This window comes from Armigeres subalbatus, chromosome 1 (genome assembly GCF_024139115.2).
Source record: "Armigeres subalbatus isolate Guangzhou_Male chromosome 1, GZ_Asu_2, whole genome shotgun sequence".
In the NCBI taxonomy this organism is placed as follows: domain Eukaryota; kingdom Metazoa; phylum Arthropoda; class Insecta; order Diptera; family Culicidae; genus Armigeres; species Armigeres subalbatus.
The window spans coordinates 33,432,095-33,456,619 of NC_085139.1; the positions used below are offsets into that span (position 1 = coordinate 33,432,095).

At 37.9% G+C, this 24,525-nt stretch overlaps 1 protein-coding gene and 1 long non-coding RNA gene across 16 annotated transcripts in view; one reads left to right on the forward strand and one right to left on the reverse strand.

Annotated features, from left to right (window-relative positions):
• Window positions 1-8,569: 8,569 nt before the first annotated feature.
• Window positions 8,570-9,528, reverse strand: LOC134208258 (uncharacterized). Its single transcript, XR_009978580.1, has 2 exons — window positions 9,314-9,528; window positions 8,570-9,250 (listed from the first exon to the last, which is right to left on the reverse strand). It is a non-coding gene; the product is annotated as an uncharacterized LOC134208258 (long non-coding RNA).
• A 3,728-nt stretch (window positions 9,529-13,256) lies between these two features.
• Window positions 13,257-24,525, forward strand: part of LOC134223676 (C-terminal-binding protein) — a 307,370-nt gene continuing 296,101 nt past the window's right edge. For 5 of the 15 annotated variants that reach the window (XR_009982692.1, XR_009982698.1, XR_009982691.1 and 2 more), the window contains exon 1: window positions 13,258-13,503. The gene's annotated coding sequence lies outside the window, so the exon portion shown is untranslated. Of the gene's footprint in view, window positions 13,513-24,525 lie in introns of all 15 variants that reach the window. The other 10 variants (XM_062702863.1, XM_062702910.1, XM_062702905.1 and 7 more) reach the window with 6 other exon arrangements.

Consider the following 24,525-nt stretch of genomic DNA (forward strand, 5'->3'; position numbering starts at 1 on the left):
CCAAGCTTCCAATCGTGATCCTGTATTCGTCGCTCAGGTCTTTGCCGATTATATCGAGTCGCTTTATCTCTTATATTGTTCGTAATGATTGGTTTTCTAGGCGGCTTATTGGGCCTGCGCAAACCTCCTGTCTCGTCGGAGGGCCGTCGTGTCAGGGCTGTTTAGCGTCCCACCTAACACCAGGACTTGGGCTTGTGCGCTTTGAGCGGCACACGGTCGCTTTGGTGGGGCCTACTTGCGGATACATGCAGCTTTTTATAGAGGTTTAACAGGGCCCACTGTCAAACCCCACCACATCCTAGGCAAGCCCCACAACTCGCAGATGGCCTGGGGAGGGATCGTCAAGCCCTTGGACATAGTCCCTGCTGCCCGTGCTATTTATTTAAGTATTTAAGTATTTAACTTAAACCTAGAATTAATAGAACAAATCGAATAAATTTTCAAGGGCCAATGCGGAAGTCTCAAACGTAGGAATGGTTGTAAAACGAATATATTTGATGAATAAACATGATTTCATAAATTGTTTCAATTCTGCTCCTTGAATGGCGTAATATACTTTGGATTTCAACATTTTTCACGTGGGACAACTGTACGATTTGAATGGGATGTGTATATAAAGTAGAATAACCTTAAATAAAACATGGATTGGTAATGCATTAATTCATCCAAAATCCAGTTTAAATTATATCACATTCACACGATTCGATTTTGTTAGAAGCTGTATCATTGATTGTCGAGTCAAACGCAAGGGTTCCGTTTCCATTTTGAAAAAAAAAAAATTGCTGAGTTGCCCTTCATACATGGAGATACTGGTGGAAATACATTTTAATTCGATAATATTTCTTGAAAATTGGTCCAATCGTCCTTTTTTTATTTATTTGTGAGAACTCCCAAAAGTATCTAAATTTTTCTATCAAATCTCCGTTCGATCATAGTACAGAATCAAAATACTTTTTAAACTTAAAAATAAATTGAGGAATAGTCTGATTCCCCGAAGAACGGCGCACCCAACTAATGAATGTAGCTTCGCTCATTATCCTAAATAAGAGCTTCAAATATTCTTCGAAAATCCCTTTTCATATTTTTTTTTAAATATTTTTTTCATAGAAACTTTGTTCAGAAAAAATTGGGGTTGTATACAGGACACGACCGCTCGACGTAAACTACGTAAAACCAAATATAGTACACTGATCCTATCATTCCGCTCTATATAGAAAATAAGGAACCACCCCACCGACACTCATGCTTTAGCAGCCCCTTCCACTCTGTTTGGGACTAGAGACCCCACTGTCTAGCAGCTGGAGCACCCCATTCATACACTCCAGTTTAATAATTGATAATACCCTAAAGGTAGGCAATTATCAAGGATTTGGAACACGCCGTATAGGATATGCATGATACATGAAAAAACTAACACTTTCAATAGTTTAGCGTTGAAAATCAAAAGTTTCAATACTACTGGCAAATTGGTGGAAAGTTTGCAAATTGATTGATCTATAAATCTTTAAAATCCATTGAAAGACAAAGGACTTATTAATGTTACAAATCTTACATGATTTCGTGATGGTATCCAATTTTGAAATTTTCATTTTACCCCCTGTATCCGAGTCTTCCCCTTAGACGTAGTTTACGTCAAAAAATGTTCGATTGTCGCCACACAAATGCTTGATTTCGCAAATTAAATTTTAAAACTCTCCTTGAATTCAACCCTGTATTAGCGTGCAAATGAGGAAACATGGAAACGTCAAGATATATTATCTTGCTGCAGTTTGAACAGCTCGTAATAATTGGATACCCTCTCACTTAACAAAGTCATAAATAGCCCAATCTGAATAGGCTATTACAACGTTCTGCAACAGATAAATCACATACGTCGTTTTGATACGTCAGCATGTCCGAGGTCATGCTACTTTCGTCGAAATGTTACGCTGCTCCGTACGCTGCATTGTTGATACGTCGAAATGTTGCGTCAAGTTGAAACGTTTCACGCACATGCGACAAAAAAATTGAAACACTTACAACACGACGTAACAACATTTGCTGCAGAAAAACAACGTAAAATGTTTTTCTTAACGAAAATCAGAATATTCAAGCAACATGCTTAATTTTGAAATCAGTGATGAAAAAGTACAAGCAGACGCACGTTTTAAACTATTTAGTTGTTCGAAAAAACTTTTTAAAGTACATTTTCTGCTAAGTGGTGTATGTGCAATATTTTCAACAATAATGTTACACCGTTTTGTAAAAAAATGATTTACATTTTTAATTACACATTTTCATGTAGCTTTGAAGATATACACATTTTTAGATGAATTTGATGCCATATGCTGTTGAAACCGGGTTTGTTTACAATTTGCGACATACGCCGTTTTGAAAAAGTACCCGAGATATAATAATATTATATTGTAGGGTAAAGTGCCCAATAGTGGACCCCCAACCAATAGTGGACCCTCCAGCCATTTTTGCATTATTACTGCACAATGTCAAAATTTTGCAATGAAATTCTATCGGGAGAACCTACCTTACAGTCCTATGATTTGATTACAGGCATTGGAAATGCTATGGAAATTAAAATAAGATGATTTTTTACAATTCTATAAAAAATAAACACGAGAGTGTCCATTATAGGAATATTTTGGGGGGTCCATAATAGGGAAGCAGAACGTCCCGAAACGGGACATGAAAATCAAATGAAGTGTCGACTACAGGGAAGCAATATCCCATTATGGACCCCCAGGGGGTCTACTATAGGGCAAATTCAGTTAGACTTTTAAATTTTAATTTCAACGAATAATGTCTAAGCCTAAATTTCTAAGCCTTATGACAGGAACAGCAAAATTCCGCTACTAGAGGGTCCACTATTGGGCATTTTACCCTATATTGTATTGTAGATCCAGTTGAAAACCGAACGGAGCTCTCGCGACGATTGCATTTTCTCCTATTTCCGGATGCCGCAACTGCATCGCCAGTGGTGCGCATAATGGCGCACGGCTATGGCATAGATGCGCTAAGCGTTCGGTTTTCAACTGGATCTACAATATATATATACGTACAGTATAACCCCGCTGATCCGACAAATGTATGGCCCGACTATCGGGGTTTCTCCCGTTAATCCGACTGTCAAATCCATATACAAATGAACCAAAACAAAATCACAGCAAAAATTTGAAAACTGACAGCATAATGTGCTTAAATGGGTGTTGATACTTTTTAATCAGGAAAATTTCGAATTATGTAGCGAGATCCGAACTAACGAGTCGTCGGATTACCGAGGTCCGGATAAGCGGGGGGATACTGTATTAAAAAAATGTTTCGGATCAAATTCTTAAATCGTGCGCGGGATCGAATGATCATAAAAACAAAACAATGGCAAACTGCAATAACCTCTTTCGCTGTCATCGAGTCCATTCGACAGACTTGACATCAGCGGGTGGTTTGACAGTTCAACAATTTTTATTCGCGAAGTCGAAGCAAATTCTGCTCTTCCCTCCTATGGGAAATCCCATTGCTATCTGTCAGAGTTTGAGTGAAACATGGCCGCCATCTCCTCCTCTTTGTTGCTCTACTGTAAAAGCCCATAAAGAACTGTCATTGTTTGTGTGAAGAATTTTGCTTCGACTTCGCGAATGGTAAAAGCACAGACAAACAGACATAACACTCGTCAAATGTACATCGTTCACTGATTTACTGGTCAATTCAAATAATCATTAGTTGGCCAATCGAACACTCGTGGCGCGTGCATCGTTTTTGCTCGAGTTTGACGTTTGCTCACTACCGCCATCTGGTTCGTGATTTACCCAACTAACTGAAATCAAGAGATGTCGTTAGTGTTTGAACGACGATGAATTTGATGAGTAAATGTTCAATGTGTTATGTCTGATTGTCTGTGGTAAAAGGGAGAACTTTTAAATCTACACTCAAGAAAAACGAAAGGCACTTTTAAATTAAAGTAACCACAGTTAATATAAACAATATTACTTTTATTTTAACAAAAAATAAACGCTTTTCAGATGGAAAGGTCGAAATATTTCGTTCCACAATATTTGTTTTTTATGTGTAATTAATTCCTGATCTAGGTATAAAGCTGTTTGAGATTATAACGAACAAAATTGCTGGAGCAATGAAGAAAATTCATGCAGTTGTTGTAAAGTTGGGCGGAAATGAACACAAACAAATTCATATAAAATCGACCATATTGCATGTCTGTTACAGATTTCTTATGTACAGTTGTTTTTCTATATGTAAATAAATGTCGATACACACCAAATTAGAAGAATATGTTTCAGCAAATTATTTTGCTGGTAATCAATCAGCAATTTGGAACTTTGCTGATAATTTTGACAATTTGTTCCGGTTTTCTGAAATTCAGTAAATTTTGCTAGATTGCTGTACATTCAGCTTGTTTTACTGCCGTCACTGTCATTGCATGCCTTGGCAAAAAACATCATGTTGTTTTTAGTTGTCTTAGACCGCGTTTGTAGTTTTGTGTAACAAATTTTAAAATCGTAAAATCATCTTGAAGTACAGTGCTGGATCGATCTGGAAGTTTTGCGAACCTGAGGTCCAACCGTTGCAACGTGAGTGGTGAAGTGGAGCAGTATCCGTAAGTTGAGCAGTAAAAATAATATAATGTGTCTTTCTTTCAGCATTCAAAAAATGGCGGACACAAGTGTTTTAATTGTCATCCATCAATTGCATGGTCGATGGCCTTCGAAGAGGAGTCAAAAAGCATGCGGATATTGATACAAATGCATGCAAACTTTGTCCTTGCACTAAGCTGAACATTTTCATTAAATGTTTCATGGTATATTAATAAATGTAAATTTGATTTTCGAATTGCTTTTTATTGTTTTACTGCTTTGAATACAAGCCATAAAAATCTTAAATATTCCTTTGAATACATGAAGAAAAATAATAATAATTATAATAAATAAAATATGTAATCAGCTGGTTTTCAGCAGTTTTGCACATTTTGCTGAATTGATTCAGCAAAGTGCTGTCAATTCATATTCCAGCCCGAAATGCGGAATTTTCAGCATAACAAGCTGATGATTCAGTAAACGACTGACAGATATGACAGAAGTTCAGTTTGCTGATAGTTTCGGTAAATTATTTTACTGAAATGATTGCTGACTTTTCAGTTCGGCAAAATTCAGCAAAATTTTGCTGATTTTCGGCGAAAAAAATTTGGTGTGTATGTGTAGTTATTTTCTCACTACAAGCACAGACAAACAGACATAACACATTTAACATTTACTTATCAAATTCATCGTCCTTCAAACACTAACGCCATCTGTTGATTTCAGTTAGTTAGGCAAACCATGAACCAGATGGCGGTAGTGAGCAAACGTCAAACTCAAGTAAATCCGATGCGCGCGCCACGAGTGATCGATTGGCCAACTAATGGTTATTTGAATTGACCAGTAAATCAGTGAACGATGGAAATTTTACGAGTGTTATGTCTGTTTGTCTGTGCTACAAGTGTGGTATTGATGGCAGAATCATATCGCAATCGGTTATTCAGAGATTCAGAGCAAGGTCGAACATAAATTCATTAAATTTTTATAAACTCAATCATTGGAGACGAATTTTATTTTATCGTTTTGACATTATTTTTTATATTTTTTCCCAGTGTTGAATGGTTATTATCTGAGACGAGATCTGCAAAGACTGCTTCTTTTTCCTTGTTTTGACACTTGTTCTTCTTTTCATCACAGTTGATCATCGATTCTCAACTGTTTCCTTGAGTGTTTCACCTAAATCCCGGGTAGAATCTTCTGAGCATAATAAAAGTGTTTGTGATTTACGGATTTGTAAACTTATTTTTATAAAGATTTTCCTATCGGAAATAAAACAAGTATTCATAACAGTTCAATATTAAGCTGTCCGGCTTTTCTAGAATACTTTTCAAAGTGAAAAAGTACTCGTATAACAAAATCATTCGGAATACTTTTTGAGGGATACCAATACTTTTACACACAAAGGTGCTGGTTGCATCTTGCATCTGACAATTCGTGACAGCGCTTGCTGGTTGCAGATGAAGTTACATTTTTTCCTCTTTGCAAGTCCCGTCCCAGGTTATTATTGGCTGAAAAATGGTTGAAATAAAAATCTTGTACAGTTATTAACAAACTGTAATTTGACAGATTGACTTGTTGATTAAGAGTCCAATTATGATTCGTATTCAGCCATACGATTATTTATGTTTTGCATTGAATAAGCCATAACTTACAAATCAAGGATGGCGTGGATGGCAACGTTACCGGCGGATGATCAAATGTCAGCAGTTCGAGACCCGATTTAGGAAAATTTTAAAATGATTATATGAAAATAGCAATTGCAATGCGTTCAATGGAGATCTTGATGATGTTACTCTCAATTATTATTACGTTATTATTTTCGAAGAATTTAGATGTAGCCAAGGGGTAAACCACTCGGCACAATGTGCCGACGGCACTTTTCGGCACACTTTCGGCACGTCTGGGCACCCTTCTTTACATTTTCCTATTTTGACAGCTGAGCTTTTATGCATGAAGTGTCAAGAGCTAGAAGTAAAGAAGTAAAAACAAAAATATTTGCATCGTCCATCATCAGATTACAACCAGGTTACAATTTACAATCCAGGCTACAATCTATATATATCAGAACTGCAGCACTTCCGTCGCACTGGCCAACCGTCGGCCACATTTCCAGAAGATGGCACGACACTCGAGGACATCGAAACTCCTCCCAGGGAACGCGTGGCAAATGGGGTGGATGATGTAAGTAACTCTTCAATTTGTAAGACATAATCGATTCACAACCTTGCTTTGTTACTTCCATCGGTCGGATTCACCGGAATCGAATTGCAGCACTACTACTAAGCAAACCACCGACACCACCCCGTCAGTTTTAAACATCCAAGTTGAAAAGGAAGTACACATTTATGAGTAGGAAGATCGAAGACATTGATCGGCCTTCAACTAGGAAGGCAACTTCCTCTATTCAACAGCATGTCCTGGAAAAGAAACGGTATAACGAAGAGTAAACAAGAGAGCCTGGAGGACAATAGTACCGGAGATTCCGAGCGTGCTTCTGACTTCTAAGATAACTACGGCCCAACAGAAGTAAGTCGAACGGGATTTGAAGAAATTCAAATCGAAGCCTTGTGCTTTATGTGCGGGAGTTCAGGTTTGAACGAAATATCTGCGTTTGCCGCTCCGAATCATACCATCAGTGTCGTTCGATGAAACCAACTTGGCTCAAACGAAATTGTCCTGAACCGCACCGTGTTTGAGGAAAACAGTGTTGAATCGGTTCAATTGGCTCGCCGTGTACCGTGTGCTACTTGACTACAGGAAGTAAAATAGTGTCTGAAGTATGAAAGAACTATACCAAAATACCTATTTGGGAACGAGTAAGCTGGGAGCGGACCCGACCATTTATATGTGCCGCTTGTTTGGAGAGCAACATCTGTACGACGCAGTGTTTTAATAAAACATACACAAAATTCTCGTCATTCGGAACACTTTCTTTTCTGCTTTTCTGTTTTTTTTTTCTGATACATAATCTGAATTTATATCAATAAATAATACTCCACATAGTACGAATTAAGTTTCACACACATCCGGTTTCTGGTCGAGTCCATTTCTCCTGGTACATTGTGATTTTAGTTGTATGTAGCATAGGTATGTACCTACGCTATGGCCTGATCCGTTTCCGTCTGTTTCCATCTTCCAGTAGCTGGCCATATCTTGGTGTGTAGCAGACAATACAACATCAAAAAAACGATAAAGGCTTCCAGTTTATTTATTTGAGAAACCGATTGGAGCACCAGGTCAGATAGTAGTTTAGTTTTTGGACACAATTCTGCATGTTCATGCTGTTCAACAGAATGGAGTATGCCGTAGAAAAAGGCCAGATAAGGAAAGAAAACACCAGGTCGGATTAGGAAGGAACGGATCCTTTCATCATCAACACCGATCATTCAAAATCACTCAAAGAAGAAATGGCAGGAAATTTTCTATAGGTACGCCTGCTTGAATGAAGCACTCATAAATGATATCCCTGTAAATTTGCCGGATTTACCTGTAATTGTGAACAACAGTCAGTATGCTGGAAACAATATGTTGATATCTCTGTCCTTAGGTTCTTTCTTCTAGATCGAAAGCAATGCACACGTGTGATCACGATTTCTCTTCCACAATGAATCATTATTGAGCTGATTTTTACATTTTTGCCAGGGTGTAACGAAAGAACTATAGGCATGTTTTATTATTGGAGGAACAGTAGGCCATTTTTTATATATATTAATCAACTTATTGGTTTTGTAGTTTGTCCACCTATGTACAATACTAAGGACACACCTGTGGTATTTGTACCATGGTACAAGGCCACAAGAAAATAATTCCAAGACTATCTTTAATGAAGACAATAATAGATGTGGCACTCATTTCAAGATTCTTGTACCATGGTACGAATACCACCAGTGTGCCATTAGTATAATGCGCATGTAAGTGCAGGGAAAAAAACTCATCCATGACCAAAAAACGCTCGAAAAAACGTTTTATAATAAACGAGTAAGGCAGAATTACCACTAGGGGGAATAATCAGTAGTTTTGTTTTTAATTTCTAATTTAATTCCGGATTGTATTATAATCCTCTCCGGTTCCTCCACTGCTTCTGAGCGATTCTGGGATCTCATGAGACAGTTGTTGTTAGAGATGTTATTTCTGGACCGATTGAGTCAACACTTCCAGACGTGGTTGCTGCTGGTGGAGTCGGTAATTGAGATTCCCGTTAGTCGGTGGAAAACAGATGTTGGTGGGAAAACATATCGGGGGTAATAGGCCATATATGATCACCACGCTAGTGTAGAATTGCGCTTGTATGGGAAGTATGGTGAATGATTCAGAGACGTATGCATATGGGGAGACGTTTCGACATGCCGCCAGTCCGACGTTCCTTTTTATTCGACTCTAGGTGTAAATCTTTCATCCATGAAACATTCCGTGCCGGTCGCCGTCCCAGTTGGCCCGTAGATAATAGTGGCGGTGGTACTGGTGAAATAGTTGGCGAACCACTAAACATGTTGTCCTTATTTAATGGGAACGCCGGATCTGTTTGCCAGTCCAGCTGTTGAATCGCGGCGGCGGAATTGGCATTAGTGGAGAAAGTTTCCATTTTAAGGAGTTCCAAAATTTCTATTTTGTCGAGCTGCTGTTCTCCACAACGAATTAGTATACGCCACCCGGCTGACTGTGATATCACGCTGCATAATTGATTTGGCACATCATTAGGTATTTTGATATTTAAGCATATAAAAGGCACTTACTGGAGATAATGGTAGCACTCTTCTTATTTTATAATGATATAATTTGGCATAAAAGACTTAAAAATATATCCAAAATAAATTTTACTTGCCTCATTAATTTCGTGTTTTTTTAGTAAACATAAACAAATGATTTTTCCGTGATGCCATGCATACATAAAAGCCAGTGCCCCCAAAAATATTATTATTTTTGCTTCGGCACATTTCGGCACAGTTTAGGCACAGTATGGGCACAATGGGCACAATTAGTTATTCTGGAACTGTGCCGAGTGGCTCACCCCTTGGATGTAGCTGAATTAAGGCTAAGTAAAATGCTTATTAAAGGTTTAACGAATTAGGTAATACAGTGAACGTTCGCTAATTGGGTTTTTTCTAATTGGAGCGCTTTTTATTTGGGGGTTCGCTAATTGGGGCGAAACCCAATTAAAAAGCAGCTAAACGTCAGAATATGATGTCAAAAATGCGTTGACGTTTTGTTTCCGTGTTTGGCGGGATCGATATTTTCTGGCGCGTAAAATTTTCCTTTGTTCAATGCAAAAAGTAAACAACATTGACGCTTGTCAAAACGCCCCAATTAGCGAACGGCATTCGCTAGTTGGGGTGAGGTCGTGCCCCAATTAGCGAACGATCACTGTAAAGTTGTTTTTCAAAATGAGATGTTGTAGCTGTATAACTTCTCCAAAATTGTGTGAACAATGCCTGAACATAAGTTGCGATAAGAAATAGTACAGACATAATTCAACACAGTGCTGAACTGAATCATCACACTGATGCTAGTTAAACTAGTGAATGTTTGTTGGGAATACTCCTACCTTTAACAACCTAGTGCTCGATTGGAACAACCGATTTGACAGCAAATGCGCTGCTTCAATTTTGACACTTCATCTTGACACAGCCTCTTTAGTATACCCGAATTCAGCTGCTCATTTTGGGTGATTGGTTCGTACACAGAAAAAAATTCCATGGTAACAATTACTATTTTGTAGACTACGCCATGTTTTTAAAACAGCCACAAATTTTCAGTTAAATTAACCATGCATTCGGACAAATTCACCACTGATTCAGTTCATGTAACAACATTCCACCACGACCACAGTTGATTTTTACTGCGCGCATGGTAAAATCAAACGGGTTTGTTGTCTGCTGAAAATCTTCGGTGCGTATTCTTAAATTAACCCTCGGAATGGTAGTTTCGACCGCAACATTTTTTTGCGTGTACGCAGTGCTAATATTATTGTCGGCGTAGCACCAAGTAAGAATTTGGAAGTCGGGACTTCCGAACCGAACTTTCTTCCAAAGTTTTATTTGTCAAACTAATTGATGCGTTATTTAGCGCATCTCAGCGAAAATCCATAAATTTTTATTTTAAGATTTATATGTGCGCACATAACTATCCACTATCCCAGGACGCACTTAAAACAAATTAGTGAAATATATATCATGAGAAGCTGCACATACATTTCATTAGCGCGATACGATTATCAGTCAAACAAATGAATCACAAATGTGAAGTTAGCTGATCACATTCTATTAGTGTACCGTGGACCCCCGGTAATATGACCGCTTTTAATCTGAACACTTTTTAATTTGAACCCCGTTGGTTTGAACATCGTTCAAATTAAAAATGGTTCAAACGTCATTTAGCACGTGGAATCGAGAGAAGAAAAATGAAACATCGTGAAACGAAACGCAGAATCAAAACAAACCAGCAAAGAGAGCGGCCAGAAACCAGTTTTTCTGATGCAAATAGAGTAACCAGAAGTTCAAATTAAAAATGAACCCCGTTAATTTGAATGAGGTACCGTTCAAATTATCGGGGGTCCACGGTACACATATATATATTACGTGCAGATTATTCTGTGTATTGTCGGGCCGCCACCAAACCGGACTGCGCGATTGAGCACTCGCGCTGCGACGCGAGTCGCGACAATTTGAAATATTTATTTCATTAGTAGCGCGCATCATGCACGCATGGATGTACATGGATGTACATGGATATGAGTTGCGGCGTCCGATAACTGCAGATATTTCATTTTATTGAAAACTAATTTTCGATTTTCTACTACACACGGACACTCAGCCAAGAAAACTAATGATAATTATACGAATATCTTATGTTTTTTTGCCATAACAATTTCTTATAAACTTTATACGAAGTTCTTATGAACTGTGTGTTGTTTGACCGAGGATGATTTTCATAAGATGTCTTATGAAAATATTATGTTTTTCCAAAGCTTATACAGAAAATCATAAGTGAATCTTATAAATATCAATCATTCTTGCATACGAGGATCATAATATTTTAAACACAATGTTTATATGTGCTGTAGTCTCTCATATGCAAAAAAGAAAGGGAATACAAAAAATACCACAAATAATTGTACAACATAGCAAATAGCAATCATATTTTATTTTTATCGTCTTCTATTCTTTAATATCTAAGAAACGGATTTCTACATAACATGTGTTTGTCTTAAATGCTTTGCCCGCCTCCTGGCCTTCATATTTGATGATATTTGCAAATTAAGCTGCTGCATTTTCCCTCAAAATCATTAGATCGGGTTACTCGGCCAAATCAATTGTTGTTTCGTTGAGATTGTTTTCGTTTTCCGGTACAAATTGCAGGGTGCTGGAAGCGAATGAACTGGTATTCTGCTTGACTCTGTATCAATATTCTGCACATTCTGCATTCTGTATCAATACTCAGCAACAATATTCTGCAAAATATATCACATTGAAAGATTATTGAACGTCCTATGAACAAATTGTGAGGTACTGATAAACAAAGCACAAAATACTCACATTTCTGATCCTCCAAATCGGTTCTACTACGCCTGATGCTGCTTCAACTGATGAGGCGGTAATGCTTTTTTGATCCTAAAAATTCGCAACGTATTCATCCGATTGCTATTCAGTCTAGATGGTTCTATCGCAAACTCGAGAGTTGTCTATCCTTCGGTTTCTTGCGTTGTAAATCTTCCGCCACGTTGACTTCTGATTTTATAAGATTTGTCTTATGACTTTTTCACATTAGGAGTAATGATGAAAATCATAAGACAAATTTTATGTTTTATTTTTTCTATAGATACCTCCTATGAACTTCATAATAGGATAACTAATTATCATAAGAAACTCAATGAAAATGGAAATCGATAATCTTCTCACGTTTCATAAGATGAGGCTTATGATGCTTAGGCCGGTCGCAATGCTGTTGGGTTTTGTATGGCGTGTTTGGAAATCAAACTAGAACTGAAACTAGCAGTTCGCAACGCAGAGTTGCAGTTTTATTTTTCGAGCACTTTTTGAAACTGATTTGCAACTGCTCGACTGGTTTGTTGCAAATAAAACCTGATTTGAAACTTGAATGAAACTGAGTTTCAAATTTATTTAATTGTGTTTGTTTGTTTGAGATGATGGACAAACTCATTGTTGTTCGTATGCGAGGTAAAAACTACCGCGAAAAATGTTAGTTTGTTTTATTTTTGTTTTATGAAAAAATAAAACCAAGTTGCATTTCGTTTACAACTCTGCGTTGCGGGCACCAAGTTGTAGTTCTATTTTGACAGTTATAAATTTTATAACATCAAGCAGTACCAAACTGAAACTGCAACTTCAGCATTGGGACCGGCCTTATAAATAATACAGTTTAGTTGAGTGGAATACCAAACTGAAACTTCAACTTCAGCATTGCGACCGGCCTAAGAAATATCGCCCATGTTTTATGCTGTATTTTATAGAAACCTTGGCAGCGGCCATCGCACTCCCCTCCATTGCTGCCAACATTGAAAACCTGAACGAAAGCTCGAGCTACACAATAAAGCTCGCCGCCCGTTACTGTCGGAAAGCCGCCGCGGCAGAGTAAGCGAGAGGCAACCATATCTCGCGCCTCTTCTCGCTGCTGCTCTGGAAGAAGACGCGCGTCCATTTTTCTCGTCTCCGCGGCCGACTGCTCGCTTGCTTGACATCGCCTTTGCGCTTTTATGCCTCGCGCCCGTTCGATCCGTTGCATTGCTTTTTGCCGGGAGTGTGAGCTTCGAGTGTGACTTCTTGCGTGATTTTCGATCCGATCGAAAGATCCGAGTTTTGTACGGTTTTTGGCACCGGTTCCGGTTCGAAAGTGCGGCTAAGGTGTGGACCAGCGTGCGACGAGTGTGGATTTGGTGTTTTCCGAGCGAGGAAAGTGTTTTTTGCAGGTGAAAAGTGTGGGTGATTTGGTGTGCCGCCGCCGCCGCCAAGTTGGATGATTTTTTTTCTATGCTTTTTTTCTGAACGGGATTTGGATGGTGCTGCCGCAGCTCTTGATGATGGTGTTTTATTGACTGGCTTGTTTGTGGATTACGCATTTTTTGAGGGAAAACCAAGTGTGTCGTATTTTTTTTTTGTTCTTAATCAACTTTAGATGTAGGATTCTGACTGGGAGAAACCCGGAAGTCCTGATGTTGGTGTGAATTAATTCCGAGAATCGAGAACTGACCGCACCGTGAGAAGTGAAGGCTAGCAAGGAAGAAGAAGAGTGCAGGTTTCTTTTTGGCATTTTCTTGAAAAAACGAGTGTGCTTTTTGGATGATTAACAGTTTATAGAAGGAACGCAAAATACAAAAGCAAGGAGACAAAACAATTTAATAAACGATTGAACCTTGGATTAACTTCATGAATCGGATCCCATTTTTTGGGAACATAGGACTGCGAAATGCCAAACAGACATAAAGGTAAGTGATCGTGATGCCAGAATGTGTGTTTAATTTCTCGAATACTTTTGCTTCCCGACGTATGTGCGAAAAGATGTTCTCTGCGTCTATTTTCTCGAAAACATCAATGGAGCGTAATTATATCGAGGGATTATTTTATTCGTCGATGTTTTCTTTTTATCAACGCAGCGAATAGTGGTACATAGTTATTTCACCTTTATTGTAATTTGTAATTTTATTTATTCAGTTCTTCGTGATCTTGTAGGTGCGGAACTTATTTTCAGGGCAAGGAAAGGTAGTTTGCGAAAGATTTCAAGGCTTGGATCGATTAAGGATGATTAAATCCTGCATCAAAACCTAAAATTACAGTGAATTGACCCATACTCAATATTGACGGGACCATCGAGTAAGGGAGGTAAGGAGATGGGGAACAAATTTGGGCCGTTACAAATACTTACAAGTGTTGTCCTATATCTGGTTAATATATCTCTTCGGATTTGTTAAATGTTTTAAAAATCCTCAAAATTTAAAAAAAAAAAAGTTTTGCCCCTTAAATTATTATTTTTAGGCAAAATAATCCAAGGGACCCAAATGTTTTCAAATATTTTTTATCGACTTTTTCTCCAAAATATCATTTTCCATAACATGTAGAAATATGGCAATATGATTTTATGATTTAGGAGGATTTTTCGCATAATAGATAGATTTATTTGTAATTTATTGATATTAATATCGTTAATAATTCGGTAATGATCGACTCTTTTGAATTTATAAAATATGAATTTCTTACCCTGATAAACATGTTCCTAAATATTAGAGGAGAATTTTCTTCAGGGTGGAAAAGGTCTTTGGTGATACCGCTTCCAAAAGTTCCCAATTCCAGGAAGATAGAAGTCAGAAGATAGATGGCCTATAAATATGTTACCATTGTATGAGAAGGTTTTAGAGATAATCGTTGAAGAAGAGCTGATAGATTTTTTGCATTGATATAACATTTTATTGGACAAGCAATCGGGATTTCGGAAACAACATTCATGTGATTTTATTTGTTTATTTTATTAAATTTGTTATTGTTAAAAAAAAATGCTCTAGAAAACAAAAACTGATCATCGTTATATTTTTGGGTTTAAAAAGAGCGTTTGAAACTTGACTTGACTTGACTTGATGGGCTACAGCTCTTCGATGAACCTACGCCGAATGGAGTATCCTTCTCCACTGGACTCGATCCTGGGCCAATCGCTTCCAGTCGCCCTGAAGATTGAGCGCCCTCAGGTCCTCTTCAACTGCAAAAAGCCATCGTGTACGCGGCCTTCCACGAAACCTGCGGCCTCTTCCGGGCTCTCTACTAAATATTATCTTCGCTTGTCGTTCTTCCGGCATACGAACAACGTGACCAGCCCACCGTAGTCTGCCGTGTTGTATAAGCTTAATAATATCCAGCCCTTTATACACCTGGTACAATTCGTGATTCATGCGACGCCGCCAGATACCGTTCTCCTGTTTACCGCCGAGTATTGTCCGCAGAGCTCTCCGATCAGCCTCCTTTAACGTCCATGTCTCATGGCCGTATAAAGCCACCGGAAGAATCAGAGTAGTATACAGCGCGAGTTTTGTTTTCGTTTGCAGACTACGGGACTTAAGCTGGTTACGAAGTCCGTAATAAGCCCTATTTGCAGCTGCAATACGCCTTTTCACCTCGCGGGTAACATCATTATCGCACGTCACTAATGTTCCAAGATACACAAATTCTTCTACCACTTCAAATTTTTCACCATCCAGCACTATTTCGCTACCACCACCACTAATGAACCCACGTTGATTGCCAGCGACCATGTACTTCGTTTTGCTGGTATTGATCGTGAGTCCAATCCTCGCTGTCTCCCTCTTAAAAGGCGCAAAATCCTCTTCCACGGCGCGGCGATCAATTCCGATAATATCTTTGCGTTTGAAACTATTGACAGAGAAAAGTTAATCGGGGTGCTGAACAAGATAGGTATTTATGGAAAAGTCATTGAGTGGTTCAAAAGTTATTTGTCTTTGCGACCACAGGCCACTCTATCTGAAGGGCAAGAATTGGAGTTTATATGGATTGATATTAGGAGTCCCTCAAAAAAGCGTATTGGGTCCGCTTCTTTTCATATTATACATAAATGATGTTAAAGATATTGTTACACTTGAAGATGTCAATTTATTCGTTGACGATACGGTTTTGTTCATAATAGCAGACAGTTTGAAATCAACATATGATATGATAAAGCTAGAGCTAAGTTAACAGACTGGTTGAAAATGAAAAAAACTCAAACTAAATATTAGGAAAACAAAATACATGGTAATCACAAACAATATAAGAGGAGTATTTACTGATACGCTAGAAATGATAATGACCGTAGAACAAGTATAAGTTGTCAAGTTCCTTGGAGTGATGGTCAATGAGAAACTAAATTTTAATAAACATGTTGATTACACAATACGTAAAGCAGCTTCGAAATATGGAATGATCTTCAAAATAAGAAAATGTTTTTTTCTTTTGAGAACAAAATGTTGGTGTATAAAGCATTAATTGCCCCACATTTTGAATACTTCCCATCGCTACTATTTTTAGCTTCAAAAAGGCAAAACATTAGAATGCAAACAGTTGAAAACAGGATGATGCGACTGATCCTGGACAGAATTCATGAGCTGTACTACAGTGGATGACAATAGAGGAGCGAATCACACTTCAAACATTGATTCTAATTTTCAAAATGAGAAATGGACTGACCCCGAAATACTTGACAATATTGTACAGTATGGATCAGATGTACATCAGTATGCGACAAGAAGAGCAAACGATTTGCGAGTACCAAACATAATGATGACGGGAACACAAAACTCATCATTTTACAAAGGATTTAGACTTTTCAATATGTTTCCAGACAAAAAACAGTTCGAAACTAATCAGACTGTTTTATACGAAAATGCATAAAATTCATAAAAAAAAACACGACGCAAATATAAAAGAAGATGTTGGACATAAAGCTTGATCCACTTAGTATTTGGCCGCACGAAATTAGACATTTCTTTGCCAAAAAAGTACATAAAAAGGTGCTTCAAGTTTTATTATACAGGGAATTTAGTAAACTTTGAAAGAAAAAATATCGAAAAATTATTCATCGGCATTTCGGATGGATTCTCGAACTTTTCTGTCAATACCACTCGTTATTTTTTGCACAGTGGAACGGTCAACTTAATCTGCCATTTTTTCACACCACTTCTCCATATAAGACGCTTTTCTGATTGTTTTGCACCAGTTTCCCTATGATAATTGCCTAATATTTTTCATTCGGACGAAAATTAGGGCATTTTGGTGGGTTGATAGTTTTTTCAATAACGTCATTATTATTTGGTTCATAATACCTAGGAGCTGCGGACTCGATCAATTCTAATTTTCAAGATATTTTGCTTGAAACCCGAAAATTTCCTCTCAATGTTCAATGTACACGCTACGAATTTCTCACATCTAATTATCATTATGTTTATCTTTTAAAAAATAATTTCAAAGATTTCGTCGATTCACTGCATTGCATAAATTATTGTGCTGATCGTAAAATTAAATAATGCTGTTCACTTATTAAAATTCCTCGACAGGTTTGAAATGACACCAAATAATTGAGTTTTGTTAGAAATGAACTGTAATTAGTATGAGTTAATTTACACGTGTACTCTCTCGGCTGCGCTCAGAATGTTCACAAACTCTCTCGATGCGATGGATACTTTTTGACAGCTTGTTTTGGAGATTTTTTGACAATCGTTCCGACTCTATCCGCAGCTCCCAGGTTCATACCATTCCATTTCCAGGCCTGGTAGCGAGTCACTTTTTAGTGACTTGGTCACTTTTTTTCGGGTCAGTCACTAAAAAGTCTCTTTTTTTGACCTCAAGTCACTAAAGACACTTTTTCTCGTAAAAAGTCGCTATTTTCAACTATTTCCGAAACTATCGACTCTGTTTCATTAAGAACTACGTCGCGGAATAATAAAAAAAATGTTGAAATGTTTGAAAATTTATCCGTCGGAAGCTGCTTTATTCATGACGGACATGATATGACGGATTTAGAAAAAATGACCACTTAGTATTTTTTGACCCGAAAGCTGTTCGCAACTTCTTAGCGACTTCAAATTCACTCTGAATCTCTTATTAGATTTTTAACAGCGATTGGTTGAAGGTTTTTTTTTTGTCACAGTGATGTAATTGGGTATATAGTGATGCAAGCAGGATCGGCACAGGGAATTGAGATTCTAAATATATTCTAGAGGGCTAATATCATACCCTGCTTATTTTAAAACCTCTTAAAAACTAATAAACTCTACACCTTATCAATTGAACTGTTGAATATTCCGATTTATCTTTGTAGAAAAAAATTCTGATATTTTCATCTTAATCCTACACAATTTTAAATGCATTCCCTGTTGTGACGGGGAAATCATTAATGATCGATGGCTTGATCTTGTTTTAAAACATATATTTTTATATATTTTGATTCATGAGATTTAAACAAAACGGAAAAATTTGAATCACTGCTTGATACTGCAAAGGACTTTGGAAGTGGAACATTTTTTACGTAAAGGATCTCTCATAGAAAGATTTATTTCATATTTTTTTCCGTAAGGAGTCAAATTAATGGTCTCTCGACATCTGCTTCGATAGAAACTAAAATTTTTCCAAAAACTTTACTTTTACTTTTCTGATGACAATTTAGGCATTCGAGATCGTATACACTTTGAATATTCCATCGAGAAAAGTCGGGAATTTTTTAAGTTTTTACTATTTTGAGTTTGATTCATCGGTTGGTAGCTCGAACTTCTTGTTTAGGCTTTTCGGAATTCTGAACAAATTCTTTAGGTTTGGAGATGATTCTTGGGTTTATAAACTTTTAGAGTCAAATTAAATCTATGTCGAACAATAATTTAAATAAATTTCTACAGTATCCCCCCGCTTATCCGGACCTCGCTAATCCGACGACTCGTTAGTCCTGATCTCGCCAATTCGGAATTTTCCGGATTAAAAAGTATCAACACCCATTTAAACACATTATGCTGTCAGTTTTCAAATTTGTGCTGTGATTTTGTTTTGATTCATTTGTATGGATTTGACAGTCGGATTAACGAGAGAAACCCCGATAGTCCGGCCATACATTTGTCGGATCAGCGGGTGTATACTGTATTATGAAAAGTGCCATTTTCACACTCAAGCGAAGATTTTCCGTATTCGAAGTTCGATTCCATATTAAACATTATTGCACCTTATTTGGTATGACTTGCCTCAAATTTTGTTTTGCAGTGGTGAAAGGGGCGAAAATACAAAAATAAATATTAAAAAGAATAAAATAAAATAAACTTATTATATTTCATTTGTCATAAGACGAACTATTCCATTTAATTCCATCATTTTGTAAACATTGACCAGTGTCTGATACGTGACTCGAATTGAGAGACTAAAGTCGTCATTACTGTTAGCGGTGACGATGCCTTTCTCGATTAAATCAAGATATACTGAAAGTGGTAACTTCGTTTTTTTCCAATTCCTATCGACCAAAAATGTTGGCAATTTAGTTTTTCTGTAAAATAAGCATAATACATTATGTCATAATCAAGTTATGACGATCGTGAAATTTTCTGTCATCCATTTTTGACAGAGAATTTATAACAAAATTATTTCAAGTACTTCTATAAAAGGTTCGATTTCGGAGTGAAATGTACACGAACATTTTGAAAATTAAGCCAATAATTCTCAAGGCCGACTTAAATATGACGTCAAATACATTTAAGATTATTCAACCAACGACACCCCCACCCCCTTCGCCAAGGTTCCGATGCCATTTTTGAACGATTCCTAAATATAAATAGAAGACAAAGAAAACCGCATACATAATATAATATGGAAATAAGGAGATGTATAAAACTATACTATATTCAAATTTGCCCTTGAAATCACCCAAACTTCACCACAACTCCACACCACCCAAACCAAACAGCATGTTGAAGCATCAATGAAACCCCTCTTTTCCCCTTCCAATGTATGACACAAAACAAACGCAAACATCACCATGGCCACGAGCGTACGAACCAGCAGTTAATCGTACCGTTATCGAGTGCAATTTCTGTTGCCAAAGATGAAACTGTGTTGGTGCGAATGCTCCGATAAAGTATAATGGCAATAATCATCATCGAGTCGGCTCTCAGCCTAAAAGCGCGTGCGTTGTTCGTCAATTCTCGCGTAACATTTGAAAAGGGCCTACAGCCAAAACGTAAACATTGAGAAAATGCCGTTCGAAAAAATTGCATCACAATTTCTATTCCTATTTCCCAGGTTTATGATATTTTAAGCAGCAAAAGCTCCGAAAAGCACATAATCAACACTATCTATCCATCCGTAACCTTAATTGCATCGAAAACATGCAAAAATGTGTCGAAATCGTTAAAATAAAATTTTAAGTCTATTTTCATTTGTTTCTCCGGAATAGGCCTTTTTGATAAGTCATTCTGCATTTGCTTGTCATTCATAGACCCTTTGTTTATGGCATTTTTCGAAAGTAAACACGGGATAAGGCTTTTCGGGAGGGGAAATTTTCTCTCTCCGAGGTCGGGCCGATGACGGTTCGGAAAAAAATCTCGTTATCGGCCCGAAGTTGGAGAAGGCTTATCCCAGACAGAAAAAAACGAGTGGCTTGGCCGTTTTTTAGGGTGGACCTACACATATTTTGGAAATAACACGTAGTAGGCCCAATCAAAAATTAGTTTTTTCTAAATAATTTAATTGAAGATGCGGAACATTTTTATACTATTTAGTAGCTATTAGAGGATGCTATCGAAAGGTGTTTAAAATTGAATTTGTTTACTTTTCATTGTAGGCCCTAATCAATAGGTAAGCGAGATATGTTGAATTTCTATGGGAAAATGTAAGTATGTTTCTAAGGAAATTATCAAGAGTTGCAACGAGTAATTCAAAAGAATATCCTCGGAAAACTCTATGGAAATTTCCCGGAATTTTTTTCAGAATTTTTCAGGGGAAATTGTGAAGAACTTCCATACGAGGAATTTAAACGGGAAATAGAAGGAATTTCTTCGGGCATTTGTAAGAAATTTCCATTAGCATCTGGTACGGATTTCCATCGAAAATTGTTAGGAACTTCCATAGGAAATTTTTAGGAATTTCCATAGGAAATTGTATGAAATTTCCATAGAAATTATTTAAATAATACCAATGGCAAATTACAAGGGATCTCTATTGAAAATAGAGTGGAATTTCTAAGGAAAATTATATGGGATTTTTATGGGAAATTGTTAGGAATTTCCATAAGAAACTGTTGTGGGATTTTTCATGACAAAATTTTGGGAATATCCGTGGAAAACCATAAACAGAGAGGAGCTTCCATGAGAAACCATGAGAAATTGTATGGAGTTTCCATTGAATTTTCTAGAGGAATTTTTATAAGAATATTTGATGGATTGCAATTGTCAAACTGCTAGTAAATTTGTGACGAATTTCAAAGGGGAATTCTAAAGAATTATTATGAGAATTTATAAGGAATATCCATGAGAAACTGTTGGGAATATCTACACTAAATTGATAAAAGTTTCATAGGGCAATTCGAAGAAATTTCCATGACAAATTGTGAACGTAATTGTAAGAAAATTCAATAAGAAACTGTCAGGAAATTTCATGGAAAAATTTTAAGAACATCAATGGGAAATTGTAACAAATTTCCGAAAGGAATTGCAAAGAATTACTATGAGAAACTGTTAGCGTTTCTCATGGGAAACTGTGAGGAGTTTGCATGGGAAATTATGAGGAATTTCCATAAGAAATTGTAAGAAATTTTAATTAGAAATTTTAACGAATGTCCATTGACAATTGAAAGATATTTCAACGGAAATTCCAAGGAAGTTTTACAAGACATTTTTTTTTAAATTTCCATTGGAAATAGCAAGAAATTTAAAAGGTAAATCGTAAGGAATTTGAAGTGTCTCCAGGAATTTCTCCGGAAGTGCTTCCAAGATTTTCTTCGGAAGTTCCTCTGAAAATTCTTCCAGAAGGTCCTCCAAGAATTATTCTGGAAATTACTACAGGAATTCCTCCCGAAGTTCCTCCAAAGATCACCAGGAAATTCCCTGGAAGTTCCTCTATGGATTCCCCCAGAAATTCCTCCAGGAATTACCCCGAAAGTTCCTCCAAAAATACCTAAAAAATGTTCTTCGGAAGTTTCTACGGGGAATCCTCCAGGGAATTCTCCAGATATTTATTCAGGAATTACTTCGGAAGTTTCTACAAAACCCTTCACTTAATCCTCCAAAAATTCCACCAGGAGCTCCTCCGTTAATTCCTCCAGGAATTCCTCTGGAAGTTCCTTAAGGAATCGCCTCGGAGTTCCTTCATGAATTCCTCCCCAAGTTCCTCAAAGAATTATTCCAGAAGTGCTTTCAGAAAATTCCTCCTTAAGTTCCCCCAGGAGCTCCCCCTAAAGATCCTCCAGGATTTCCCCTAGAAGATTCCTCCATGAATTCCCTCGGAAGTTCCTCCAGGAATTCCAGGAAAAATCTACAGGAATTACTTCGGAAGTTTCTACAAAAAAAAAATCCTTTGCAAAATCTTCTAAAAATTCCTCCGGTAATTCCTCCGGAAATGCCTCCAGGAGTTCCTCCTATATTCCTCCTGAAGTTCCTCCGTGAATTCTTCCCTCCAGGAATTCCTCCTGAAGTTCCTCCGGGAATTCCTCCGGAAGTTCCTTCGGGAATTCCTCCGGAAGTTCCTTCGGGAATTCTTCCGGGAATTCCTCCGGAAGTTCCTCCAAAAATTCCTCTGGAAGTTCCTCCGAAAATTCCTCCGGGAATTCCTCCGGAAGTTCCTCCGGGAATTCCTCCGGAAGTTTCTCCGGGAATTCCTCCGGAAGTTCCTCCGGGAATTCCTCCGGAAGTTCCTCCAGGAATTCCCTCGGAAGTTCCTCCAGGAATGTGTTCGAAAGTTGCTCCAGGAATGTGTTCGGAAGTTCCTACAGGAATTTGTTCGGAAGTTCCTCCAGGAATTTGTTCGGAAGTACCTCCAGGAATTCCTCCGGAAGTTCCTCCAGGAATTTCTCCGGAAGTTCCTCCAGGAATTCTTTCGGAAGTTCCTCCAGAAGTTCCTCCAGGAATTCCTCTGAAAGTTCCGGAGGAATTACTGAAGGAACTTCCGGAGGAATTTTTGAAGGTCCGAAGAATTCCTGAATGAACTTCCGGGGAATTCCTGGAGGAACATCCGAAGGAACTCCTGGAGGAACTTTCGGAGAAACTCCTAAAGGAACTTCCGGAGAAATTCCTAGAGGAATTTGCGGAAGAATTCATGTAGGTTATTTCTGAGGAATTCCTGTAGTAACTTTCAGAGAAATTCCTGAAAGAAATCCTAAAGGAACATTCGCATAAATTGTTGGAGGATATTCGTGAATTCCAGCAGAAATTTTCTGAGGATTTCCTGCAGGAACTTAAGGAACAATTCTTGAAAGAACATTCCCGGGAATATATGGAAGAACTTCCCGGGGAATTCCTGGAAGAACTTCTGGAGGAATTCCTGGAAGAACTTCCGGAGGAATTTCTGGAGGAACTTCCGGAGGAATTCCTGGAGGAACTTCCGGAGGAATTCCTGGAGGAACTTCCGGAGGAATTCCTGGAGGAACTTCCTGAGGATCTCCTGGAGGAACTTCCGGAGGAATACCTGGGGGAACATCCGGAGGAATTCCTGGAGGAATTTTCAGAGCATTTCCCAATTTCCGAAAGAATTCCTATAGAAATTTCTGGAGGATTCCCTGTAGAAACATAGGAAGAAATTTTCGAGGAATTACTAGATGAATTGCTGGAAGAATTTCCGGATTCATTTCTGGATGAATTTCCGGAGGAATCCCTGGAGGAACTTCCGAAAATTTCTTTAGGATTCTTTATAAAAACTTCCGAAGTTATTGTTTGTGAAATTTCTGAGGGGATTCCTGGATAAACTTCGTGTGGGGGGGGGGGTTGACTGCTGGAGAAACTGCCGGAGGAAGTGTTTGAAAAATTTCTTGGAGGCAGTTCCAGGGGAATTCCTGGAGGGTCTCCCGGAGGATTTTTTAGAGGAATTTTCGGAGGATTTTACGAATGATGTTTTGTATTTTTTTTATGAATTTCTGGAGGAATTCCTGGAAGAACTTTCGAAAATTTCTGAAGGATTTTTTATAAAAACTTCCGAAGTTAGTGTTTGAGGAATTTCTGGGGGAATTCCTGGACGTACTTGCAGGGGAATTACTGAAGAAACTTCGGGGGGAACTGCTGGAGAAACTTCCGGAGAAATGCCTGGGCTGGGGGAGCTTCGGGAGGAATTCCTAGAGGAACGTCCGGAGCAATTCCTGGATGAACTTCTAGAGCAATCCTGGGAGAATCTTCCGGAGCATTTCCTGGGGGAATTCTGATGTTTCTGGAAGAACTTCCTGAGGAATTCCGAGTGGATTTTCCGGAGGATTTTCCGAATGAGTTTTTATAATAACT